Source organism: Rhinopithecus bieti, unplaced genomic scaffold, assembly GCF_001698545.2.
Source record: "Rhinopithecus bieti isolate Rb0 unplaced genomic scaffold, ASM169854v2 scaffold_4758, whole genome shotgun sequence".
NCBI classification, from domain to species: Eukaryota; Metazoa; Chordata; class Mammalia; order Primates; family Cercopithecidae; genus Rhinopithecus; species Rhinopithecus bieti.
The window spans coordinates 789,174-801,934 of NW_016804504.1; the positions used below are offsets into that span (position 1 = coordinate 789,174).

The 12,761-nt window shown below is 47.3% G+C and overlaps 1 protein-coding gene across 1 annotated transcript in view; it reads left to right on the forward strand.

Moving 5' to 3' along the window:
• Positions 1–12,393: 12,393 nt before the first annotated feature.
• The window catches only part of STON1 (stonin 1), a 63,072-nt gene continuing 62,704 nt past the window's right edge, over positions 12,394–12,761 (forward strand). Inside the window, exon 1 of the mRNA XM_017868842.1 lies at positions 12,394–12,456. The gene's annotated coding sequence lies outside the window, so the exon portion shown is untranslated. The remainder of the gene's footprint in view (positions 12,457–12,761) is intronic.

Genomic DNA, 12,761 nt, shown 5'->3' on the forward strand with positions numbered 1-12,761 from the left:
TCCCTCCCTCCTTCCCTCCTTCCCTCCTTCCCTCCTTCCCTCATTCCCTCCTTTCCTCCTTCCCTCCTTCCTTCCTTCCTTCCTTCCTTCCTTCCTTCCTTCCTTCCCTCCCTCCTTCCTTCCCTCCTTGAGTTTCACTCTTGTTGACCAGGCTGGAGTGCAGTGGCGCAATCTCAGCTCACTGCAACCTCCGCCTCCCAGGTTCAAGCGATTCTCCTGCCTCAGCCTCACAAGTAGCTGGAGTTACAGGCTCCTGCCACCATGCCTGGGTAATTTTTGTGTTTTTAGTAGAGATGGGGTTTCATCATGTTGACCAGACTGGTCTGGAACTCCTGACCTCAGGTGATCCACCTGCTTTGGCCTACCAAAGTGCTGGGATTACAGGCGTGAGCCACCGCATCTGACTAGGCCATCTTTCTCAAACATGTCTCTGCCATAGCCATTCTCCAGATGGAAAGCCTTCACAATGGCTCCTTGTTGTCTGCTAGGCAAAATCTAGTAGTCGTGTGTATGTGACACTTGCTTAGCTCACTTTCTCCTCATTCTCTTCCATATACACAGTGTACCCTCCCTCCTTCTACTTTTACTGCTTACAGTAAAAACTCTCAGACCTCTGGATCAGGAAAGTTTCATGTCTCCTGGGCAATGAGCCTGTTTTTCCCTTAGAGACAATGTGAATCTTGGGATTGTTTGCCTATTTGCTTTGGTGGCTGAGACTTGTATCTCCTACCATCTGTGACAGCTGTCAGAGTTCCCAGACCAGACACCTCCATTGTCTTGCATGGTGTGTGGCCCTATAGGTTCTGAGGCAGTGCTTGTGGACTGCTTGGCCATTTTGTAGGGGACAGTTCCCCTGGGAGCTTTCCTAGGGCTGAGGGATAGGGCAGGACTGTAGAGGGCACAGTTGGATCCCTGGCAAAATTGTGCTCTGCTGACTTAACTTAGATCTTTGCTCTCTTGGCAGTCACCTCCCAAAGCATATAGTAACCACTGTTTATTAATCACTTACCATAAGCTGGGCATAGGTATGACTTGACATGTATTACTTCATTTAGACTTTCCAGCAACCATATCTCATACATACTATTACTATCCCCAGTTTACAGATAGAAAGCCAAGGCTTAGAGGGACTAAGCAACTTTTCCACTGTCACACAGTACCTGTTGGAGCCAGGATTCAAACCCAGCCTAGCCTGACTCAGCTTGGATTATTCACTACTGTGCTATGAGCCTTTTAAATTGGGGTTTTCAACTCCTTCAGGTTCCGTATATTTGGAAGACAAAATACTAAATTTTGGCGGGGTGTAGTGGCTCATACCTGTAATCCCAGCACTTTCGGAGGCTGGGTCAGGAGGATCACTTGAACCCAGGAGTTTGAGACCAGCCTGGGTAACATAGTGAGACCTCATCTCTATGAAAGTTTTTTAAAATTAGCTGGGGTGTTGGTGCACAACTGTGGTCTCAGCTACATGGGGGGCTGAGGCAGGAGGATTTTTTGAACCCAGGAAGTCAAGGCTGCAGTGAACCATGTTCACACCAGTGCACTCCATCCTGAGTGACAGAGCAAGACCCTGTCTCAAAAAAAAAAAAAAAAAAAGGAAAAAAATACTACATTTCTTAGAAAATCCAGCAGTATTTCATTCAACATCCCCTTTCTACGTCTTCACTAAATGCCCCTGTGCCTCCTTTCAGTCAGCTTTTAGTGAACTTCTTGAGCTAATTTAAAGTCCCTGGCATATGGTTTGCCTTTGGCATAATTTTTTCCCCTGATCCCTCATTTTTATGTACATATTCCTTGTTACACCAGCCTTGCTGAACACCAGATTCTGAATTTTATATATTTATGCCATGATGCCATCCCTTCATTCTGGTCCTCTTTCTGTGTAAATGTTCTTGTTGTTACTGTTTTATTATGGGAATTTTCTAACATGCACAAAAATAGACTCATACAAGCCCTATGTCCCCATCACTCCTTATGAACATTTTGCCAATCTTGTTTTATCTTTTTTCCACACTTCTTTTTTTCTGGAGTATTTTAAGGCCATTCTCGGACACTGGGTCATTTCGTCTATAAATACTTGAGTTCTGCGGGTGTCTGTAAAGATGGGAGCCTGTCTTACCCATGTCACCATTCATTTGGCAAGTGTGTGCCGAGTGCCTGCTGTGTGCTCCGTGCTGAGCAGACTGTGGCATGCACACCAGACGTGCTGACTGCCCTTGAGAAGCGCTTACAGCCTGTTTTTAGTGAGACAAGGGAGTGAACACGCAAATTATAATCACGAACTCATTTGTTCACCCTGTCCTGGGACTATTTCAGAGCACTAAGGAAGAGATAATACATGGAGGCTTTTTGGCAGGGTGTGGTGGCTCACACCTGTAATCCCAGAACTTCGGGAGGCAAAGGCAGGCGTAGCACCTGGTCAGGAGTTCGAGACCAGCCTGACCAATGTGGTGAAACCCCGTCTTTACTAAAAATACAAAAATTTGCCCGGAGTGGTCGCCGTCTGTAGTCCCAAGTACTTGTTAGACTGTGACAGGAGAATTGCTTGAACCTGGGAGGCAGAGGTTGCAGTGAGCTGAAACCATGCCGCTGCACTCCAGCCTGGGTGACAGAGTGAGACCCCATCTCAAAAAAAAAAAAAAAAAATGGAGGCTTTTCTTTTTAAAGTAGTATCTGTATAAATATGTGTGTGTGTGTGTGTGTGTGTGTGTGTGTATTTTTGTTGTTCTTGTTTTGACAGGGACTCACTCTGTTGCCCCGGCTGGAGTTCAATGGCACCATATCTAGTGGTACCCCCACCTCCTGGGTTCAAGTGATTCTCGTGCCTCAGCTTCCTAAGTGGCTGGGATTACAGGTGCCTACCACCACGCCCGGCTAATTTTTGTATTTTTAGTAGAGACGGAGTTTCACCTTGTTGGTCAGGCTGATCTCAAACTCGTGACCTCAGGTGATCCACCCGCTTCGACCTCCCACAGTGCTGGGATTACAGGCGTGAGCCACTGCGCCCAGCCTGTATCTGTATTTGTAATTTAAGTTTTGAACTTAGTTTGCGTTAGGCTGTTCTTAAACAGTTATTACTAAGATAAAATAAGGCAAAACAAACAAAATAGACCCCTGATCCTCCTGCCATTTCATGCTCCCCACAGAAAAACCTCTTTCGTTTTTTTTTTTTTTTTTGAGGCGGAGTCTCGCTCTGTCGCCCGGACTGGAGTGCAGTGGCCGGATCTCAGCTCACTGCAAGCTCCGCCTCTCGGGTTTACGCCATTCTCCTGCCTCAGCCTCCCGAGTAGCTGGGACTACAGGAGCCCGCCACCTCGCCCGGCTAGTTTTCGTATTTTAGTAGAGACGGGGTTTCACTGTGTTAGCCAGGATGGTCTCGATCTCCTGACCTTGTGATCCGCCCGTCTCGGCCTCCCAAAGTGCTGGGATTACAGGCTTGAGCCACCGCGCCCGGCCGAAAAACCTCTTTCATTCACTATTTTGTTATCTGTATTTCCAAATGGCATGCTACCTTTGCTCTTCTTGTTAGGCATTATTAATTGAATTTACAGTTGGAAGATGACTATTTGTTTCATCTGCCTCCCCTTTGCGTCACTCACATACACATACATACACTCACTGTTTAAACTAGTTACATTGACATTTGGGTCTAGCCCTGTGGCTCATGCCTGTACTCCTAGGTACTTAGGAGGCTGAGGCGGGATGATTGCCTGAGCCCAGGAGTTTGAAGGCTGCAGTGAGCCGTGATTGTCCTACTGGATTCTAGCCTGTGCAACAGAGTGAGACCCAGTCTCTAAAAAAATAAAACTAAAGGCCAGGCATGGTGGCTCACACCTGTAATCCCAGCACTTAGTGAGGCCGAGATGGGCAGATCACTTGAAGTCAGGAGCTCAAGACCAGCCTGGCCAACATAGTGAAACCCCATCTCTACTAAAAATACAAAAATTATTCGGGCATGGTGGCATGTGTCTGTAATCCCAGCTGTTTGGGAGGCTGAGGCAGGAAAATCACCTGAACCTGGGAGGCGGAGGTTGCAGTGGGTCAGGATTGCGCCACTACACTCCAGCCTGGGCAACAGAGCGACATTCCATCTCAAAAAGCCAAAAACATTTGGACTGGGTCAGTATTCAGCATGTACTTCATTATGACTATTCAAATACTGGTGATAGCTGAGTCATGTAATTTACTGTGATTAGTTTTCCTTTCTTGTACAACTCTGTTTTCCCTGGAGTCTTTTTTTAAAAAATTATTCACAATGTTTTCTATGGTACTTATCACTAGTTTATTCCTAACTTCTCTCTCGGGTATATAACGCTCCTCGCAGTGTGGTCAAAGTCAGTTGGGTGTTCAGCCAACTTCCATCTTCAGGAATTCTCTCCCAGAACCATCTGACCTGCTCCAGACTGTCTCATTTGATCTCTGGGATGGCAGCACTGCTATTGTCTTGAGATCTGCCTTCCTCAATATCCTGGGCATCAAGTGCCTCTCATCCTTAAAACAACCTTTCTCAACTCCATAAGCCCTTCTAGTGACTGCCCTGACCCTCTACTTGTGTTTACAGCCCACCTCTTGAACAAATTCTCTCTCTCTCTTGTCTGGGCCTCTTGTGGCATGGAAAGTGAAAGAGGAGATCAGCCAGGCGTGGTGGCTTATGCCTGTAATCCCAGCACTTTGGGAGGCCGAGGCAGGTGGATCACCTGAGGTCAGGAGTTTGAGACCAGCTTGGCCAACATGGTGAAACCCTGTCTCTACTAAAAATACAAAAAATTAGCCTGGCGTAGTGGCGGGCACCTGTAGTCCCAGCTACTCAGGAGGCTGAGACAGGAGAATTGCTTGAACCTGGGAGGTGGAGGTTACAGTGAGCCGGGATCGCACCATTGCACTCCAGCCTGGGCAAAAAGAGCGAAACTCCGTCTCAAAAAAAAAACAAAAACAAGAGGCCGGGTGCAGTGGCTTATGCCTGTAATCCCAGCACTTTGGGAGTCTGAGGCAGGCGGATCATGAGGTCAGGAGTTTGAGACTGGCTTGGCCAACATAGTGAAACCCTATCTCTACTAAAAATACAAAAATTAGCTGGGTGTGGTGGCACCCACTTGTAGTCCCAGCCACTCGGGAGGCTGAGACAGGAGAATCACTTGAACCCGGGAGGTGGAGGTTGCAGTGAGCCGAGACCACACCACTGCACTCCAGCCTGGGTGACAGAGTCTCACTCTGTCCTCTCCCCTGCCCAAAAAAAGAGGAGATTCAGCCGGGCGCGGTGGCTCAAGCCTGTAATCCCAGCACTTTGGGAGGCCGAGACGGGCGGATCACGAGGTCAGGAGTTCGAGACCATCCTGGCTAACACGGTGAAACCCCGTCTCTACTAAAAAATACAAAAAAAGCTAGCCGGGCGAGGTGGCGGGCGCCTGTAGTCCCAGCTACTCGGGAGGCTGAGGCAGGAGAATGGCGTAAACCGGGAGGCGGAGCTTGCCGTGAGCTGAGATCCGGCCACTGCACTCCAGGCTGGGCGACAGAGCGAGACTCCATCTCAAAAAAAATAAATAAATAAAATAAAATAAAAGAGGAGATTCTCAGTCTATGCACAAAGTAGGGATTGAAATCTGCATAGGAGTGAAAACCAGAAAAAAAAAAAAAAAGACTTTTCTTTTAATTAATCATTCATTGCAGGCCAGGAGCAGTGGCTCATGCGTGTAATCCCAGCACTTTGGGAGGCCAAAGCAGGTGGATCACCTTAGGTCGGGAGTTCAAGACCAGCCTGGCCAACATGGTGAAACCGTCTCTACTAAAAATATAAAAATTAGCCAGGCCTGCCAGTGCACTCCTGTAATCCCAGCTACTCAGGAGGCTGAGGCATAATTGCTTGAACCCAGGAGGCAGAGGTTGCAGTGAGCTGGGATCATACCACTGCACTTGAGCCTGGATGACAGAGTGAGACTGTGTCTCCAAAAAAAATCATTTGTTGCTTTCTGGAGAAGATGGAATTTTCAAAATTGAAACAAAACTTCGTGCTTTTTCCTGATTATATATTACACACCTGTTGTTGAAAATCTGGAATACTGGGCCAGGTGTGGTGGCTTACACCTATAATCCCAGCACTTTAGGAGGCCGAGGCAGGAGGATCGCTTGAGCCCAGGAGTTTGAGACCAGCCTGGGCAACATAGGGAAATCCCATCTCTATTAAAAAATATATATTAAAATTTTAAAATTTGGAAAATGAGGAAAAGTATCAGGAGCAGAGATTTTAGCTATTAACTTTTTTGCTTGTTCCTGCTTTTATTTCATGCATATATAAATGTGTTTTTAATTAAAGTGGGCTTATGTTACAAGAAATTCCGAGTGAGAAAAAAAGTTGGAATTGTGTTATAAGAAATTTCAAATGATGCCTGGCTCAGTGGCTCATGCCTGTAATCTCAGCACTTTGGGAGGCTGAGGCAGGTGGATCACTTGAGGTCAGGAGTTCGAGACCAGCCTGGTCAACATGGTGAAACCCTGTCTCTACTAAAAATGCAAAAATTAGCTGGTTGTGGTGGCGCACGCCTGTAATCCCAGCTACTGAGGAGGCTGAGGCAGGAGAATTGCTTGACCCCAGGAGGCGGAGGTTGCAGTGACCCAAGATTGCCTGGGCAACATAAGGAGACTGCATCTCTCAAAAAAAAAAAAAAAAAAAAAAAAAGACATTTCAAAGGAGAAAAAAAGGTAATTTAATAGGAAAGAGGGCGGAGCTAAATACCTGGTTGCACAGCTCTGGAGGGCCACCATTCACACGTTCAACAGCAAACCCAGCTATCTTGGCGTTGAAGGGTAAGAGCCCGCAGCGCACACTTAAGCAAAACTGCATAAAACCATTGTTTTGTCTATATCCTTCTTGCCACCACCCCCTTCCCCAATTAGTTGTGATCAACGCCAATACTGGCCCTCAATTTGTCCAAAGCCCTGATACAACTGGCATTCCTCATTGTTTTTTGTAGAAACTGTATCAGTTCAACTAACACAGATACTTTTTTGCGCGGGGGGAAGCGGGGGAGGGAGGCAGGGGCGGAGTCTTGCACTGTCACCCAGGCACACAGGCTGGAGTGCAGTGGTACATCTCAGCTCACTTCAGCCTCCGCTTCCTGGGTTCAAGGATTCTTGTGCCTCAGCCTCCTGAGTAGCTGGGACTACAGGTGGATGCCACCATGCCTGGCGAATGTTTTGTGTTTTAGTAGAGACGGAGTTTCACCGTGTTGCCCAGGCTGGTCTTGAACTCCTGAGCTCAGGCAATCCGCCCAATCCACTCGCCTTGGCCTCACAAAGTGTAGGATTACAGGCATGAGCCACCATGCCCGGCTTAACTAACACAGATACTTTTTAACAACATGACCACTTTCTAGGTTCATTACCCCTTGAAACAAAACAAAACAAAACTCAGCTACACCATTTCTAAACAAAAGTGTGAAAAAAAATTGAAGACGCAGTTAGCTAAGAAAGCCACCAAAAGAGTTGGAACAAAAGGCTCTCTCCAAATGGCTATGAATTTAAGCCTTTATAATTCATAAAGAACATATGAATTCAGAAAGAAAAACGTGCAGTTTATGGTTTTATGTAGCATTAACCCTGGAAGTTGCTCTCAGATCTTAAAACACTTCAAACTCTTCTGTTACTTTTACATATGAAGATAGCAACATATTTGATGATGGCTAAGAAAACATCTGGCAGAACCATGTTAACAAGGGAATAGTTTGTTTTATGATAGAAGAGGAAGCTTCTGTTCTCGGCTAAAAGCCATGTCCTCAGATACCATGGCAATAAATGGAAAGCTTGTCAGTAAGTGGTTGCCTCTTTGTCTTAAATTTTTAAGCAGTTTAGTAGTTAGCTCCAAATTAGGAAATTAACTGGCAATCAAAGCATTGGAGCAGGAAAACCCATTATAGCTCTTCCAAATCTCCAAAAAAAAAAAAAAAAAAAAAAAATGGTTAGAGAGAATTAGGATAACTCTTCATAAGAAGAGGAATATGCAGGGCGCGGTGGGTCACCCCTGTTAATTCCAGCACTCTGGGAGGCCGAGGTGGGGGGATCACCTGAGGCTAGGAGTTCCAGACCAGCCTGGGCAACATGGCAAAACCCTGCCTCTACTAAAAAATGCAACAACAACAACAACAAAACTGACCGGGTGTGGTGACATGTGCCTGTGGTCCCAGCTACTCAGGAGGCGGAGATGGGAGAATCACCCATGACCAGGGAGGTGGAGGCTGCAGTGAGCCAAGAGTGTGCCACCACATTCCAGCCCAAGAATAGAAATAGCACGGATCAGTTAACTAAGAACAAAATGTCATTCACATACGTCTTGCTGAGATGGTGGAGAATATTCTTCCTTTCTTCAGCCTTCCTATATTTCTTTAGGAGACCTCTTGTATTGTGGTAAATTGTCAACATGTCTCATGTAATTATTCTCATGCATGCCATCTTTCTTTTTTTTTTTTTTTTTTTTTTGAGGCAGCGTCTCACTCTGTCGCCGGGGCTGGAGTGCAGTGGCCGGATCTCAGCTCACTGCAAGCTCCGCCTCCCGGGTTTACGCCATTCTCCTGCCTCAGCCTCCTAGTAGCTGGGACTACAGGCGCCCGCCACTTCGCCCGGCTAGTTTTTGTATTTATTTTTTTAGTAGAGACGGGGTTTCACCGTGTTAGCCAGGATGGTCTCGATCTCCTGACCTCGTGATCCGCCCGTCTCAGCCTCCCAAAGTGCTGGGATTACAGGCTTGAGCCACCGCGCCCGGCCATGCCATCTTTCTTAACAGCAACAGATGCTGTGGGGCAGGAACGGTGCCTTATACTTACTCCCCCACAGTGCCTAGGAGAATGTCTTGTACACAGTAGGTTTTCAATAAATGAAAGCTGGATACATTTTAGGAATCAAGCCAAGGGACTGGCCAGCTGTAGCAATGATCAATGTGGCTCAACTACACTCAAGAGTATCCCATCTCAGGACAAAGGACAGTCAATCTTGAGCCATTCTGAACTGATTATCATACTCCTAAGTATCATTGATTTCATTTGGCATTTTCAGTGAAGATGTGGGCTTTTATTTATCTTTGGAATTTTCCATCCAAAGAGTATTTGGGTTAACTTATAGCTAAAAAAAAAAAAAAAAAAAAAAAAAAAAAAAAAAAAAAAATCATTTAAAAACAGTGTGTTTGTTTATCTAACATCACAGCAAAATGCACCATGTACTCAAGATGGTGATTTTTTTAATTTTTTTGATTTCATTTTAACTATTTTAACTATATCTATATCTATATCTATATCTATATCTATCTCTCTCTCTATATATATATATAGAGAGAGAGAGAGAGATAGGGAGTCTTGCTCTGTCGCCCAAGCTGGACTACAGTGTTGCTATCTTGGCTCACTGCAACCTCCGCCTCCTGGGTTCAGGTGATTCTCCTGCCTCAGCCTCCTGAGTAGCTGGTATCACAGGCGCCCGCCACCACGCCCTGCTAATTTTCGTATTTTTAGTAGAGATGGGGTTTCACCATATTGACCAGGCTGGTCTTGAACTCCTGACCTCAGGTGATCTGCCTGCCTCAGCCTCCTAAAGTGCTGGGATTACAGGCGTGAGCCACCATGCCCAGCCAAAAAGCCATAGTTTGAATGAGTGTTATAATGTAAATAGAGATTTGCTCTTGCCAAGTTTTTAGAGAGGAATGTTCCTATGAAGCATTTAGGACTTAGCCCTCCCCTTGAATGTATTTTAAATGATCCTGACAGCTTCAGCTGACATGAGTTTTGAGGAATTCCAAGCTAATCACCTATTAGGTCATCATCTACAGATACTTTGGGGATCTCTTGTTAAACAGTTGGGAAGTTCTAAATATTTCCATGAAAAAGCTGCCAGGAAAGAGAAATCTGCTAATAAAAAGGAGAATGACATAGTTTGAGGGTCTACTTATTGTAAAGCAAGAGAAACAACAGTAACTGGAGTAAAATGAGGTCACAGCTGTGATGAACGGCTGTGGTGGCTTAGCTATTGAGGCCAGGCTAAGCTGTTTACCACCAGATTTTGATACAAAGGGACACTACCAGAAAGGATCCTTTGGAAATACGTGGTGGAGTTGCAAGAAATAAATCTTCATTCATGAAACTGGCAACCTTTGGGGCAATGCTGAATCACACAGAGGGGGAAGGCCTGTCCTTTGCAAAAGACAAAATGGTTTTCAACCAACTGTATTTAGTCTTTAGAAAATTACGGGCCTATTTGCTTTGCAGAAGTGTCAAAGATTCCAAAAGAGATTTCTTTCACCAAGTGGCTAACCACTAATAAAGGCCCTACTGCTTCTTTCAAAGATGACAGAATTTAGAAGTTCTGCATACAGAACTCTGTAAACGCAATGATGATTACTGTTTGTCAAATGTGGCGTTGCTTCCTGCATGAGTCCTGTCTCCAGTTCTTTGTGGCGGTTTCTGAGATGAGCTGACCTCTGTGGAAGACCCACTGGTGAAAGGTGGGCTGGACATAGGACCCAAAAGGTTGAATTTGGGGGTTCAATTTGGGGACCCCAAAATGCCTGGGGTCAAAGCATGAGGACAACAAAGAGGAGCTGCCACTTCTCTTTTTCTTCCCTTCCTCCTCCTCCTGCTACCTGTGTCCTTCTTGCTCCACTTCTCTCAGCTCCTTACCGGGGTCCAGTACCTGTCTGTTTCCATGGAACAATCTCTGACAAGTTAACTAGCCAGTCAGTTGACTTCCTATTCCCTAGGCTCTCACCTGCCCTTCCTCAACTCTTAAGCATTACTGGAAGGTAGCTGGAGGAAATGAGAAGCTGAGGAGAAACCAGTGCCTTTTTCCGTGTTTAGGATATATTAAGCATAAGCACAATTAGTAGTTTTATCTGAGAATAAAAGTATCCTAAATAGATCCTGGCTGTGTGATTTCAGGCTCTCGAGAAGTGCCCTCTTGGAATGTCAGTTTCCTTCCTCAAAGCCCTGAGGGCAGGTTCTTAACGCTGGCTGGGGGTCAAATAGGGTACTGACTATATTTCCATTTCACCAGGGAACTCCAAGGTCAAAAACAGGGCTACACCTAAAAGAACATTTAAAACAGAATTACACTGCCATGCAAATACAAGGAAGTGTTCACTCATTTTCACCAACTCTGGATGCACTGCCTATGAGTTAACCCAGCTCCTCAAGGAAATTTATGATTAAAAAAAATTCATTTCCTTTCCACCTTCCAGCATAGTACTTCAAGTTGAGATGCTCACCGGGACCTCCTAACCCCTCTCCTTGGATGCAACCGCTTTCTTCCCAGGTAGTCCATCTGCACACTGTTAAACCAGTATTTCTTATTTGTCATTTCGAATCCTCAAGGATTCACTGGGTGCCTATTGATCACCTTCGCTTAAAAACTTTCAGGGATTTCCTATATTCTGCTTCATTCCCAGCTCTACCTTCCCATCTAAACATTGCCCACTTCCCCTAAGCCTTCCAGTCTTGCCAACCTCCAAAGCACCATGCCCTGGGACGTAAAATGCCCTTTTCTCTCCCCTCTGAGCCTGTTCAAACTCAGCTCAGTCTCTAGTCCTGGGTTTTGGGGAGGGTGCCTTCATTCTGACTGGCTCCCACTGAGGCAGCCCCACTTGAGGAAGAGGCTGAGATGCCAAGTGACTTGCCTAGAGTCATTTGCCAGCAGGTGATGGAATAGGGACTACGAGCCACCCTGCAGCCTCTCCTGGGAGGACAACGCCCCTTCTCCCTCTCTCTGCACTCTGCAGGCAGCACAGAGGAGGCATCTGGACGCGTTTACCTCCTCCCCGCCCCCACAGCTTGGCCCTCACTAAGCTATCTTGTGTCGTTCCTCCTGCTGTGATTGATTCGCCCAGGAAGGTGGGGCTTTAGTAATTCTTTAGTTCTCCTAATCACAAGGTGGGGGGTAGGGAGTGGGGAGTGGGGTGAGGTGGGGGGTACAAAACAAAACAAAACTCCATGAAGCAACTTAGAAAGCACGACCGCAAAGGTCCTCCATCATCCCCACCCAGAGGTGAGGACAAGGTCTGGGGGTGCTGGGTGACTTCAGACCTCCCAAGGATCCAAGCTATCTGCTTCAAGGGGGCATCGAAACGTAACTCATATACTTACCCCCCGCTCCGCCCCCCGACTTTTGCGGGAGGGAGCGCTCTCCCCTCCTCTGGGAGGCTGGAGACTCGGGGACAGAAGATGCACTGGAGGGAAGAGAATGGAGCGTCGGACACCAGAAAAACTTTCGGGGATTCGGGGTGGGAAAGAAGGCGTGAAGGGAGAAGGCTCAGCGGGGTAGGAGGGGCGGGGGCGGAAGCGGGAGGAGTCCCTGAGCTGCGGCCGCCCCTCCCCGCCCTCCACTCGGCTGCCCCGGGCCCTCCTCCCCCTCCTCCTCCTCTCCCTCCTCTTTCTCCTCCTCCCGGTGTGGATGGCTGCGGCCAGAATCGGAGCTCCAACCGCGCTGCCGGTGAGTGACCAGCCCCGGGGGACAGAGACGGAGAGGCCTGGGACCCCCCTCTCCAGGATGGGGCCTCCCGCCGTCTCTGGGAAAGTTTGCGGGCGCCCCGGGACACGGGCGTCTCCAGGGCCGCTCGGCGCCTCCCCATCTCCCCGCGCCCGCCCTGGCCGCCCCCAAGGGCGCCCTGGGGCCCGCAGAGGGGTGGTCCCCCGGCAGGGACTCCTTGCCTCCCCTCTGTTCTGAGTCTGCTGCTGGGACCGGGGTCGGACTCTAAAGAGAAAACTCAAACAGCAAAAAAAAAAAAAAAAAAAAAA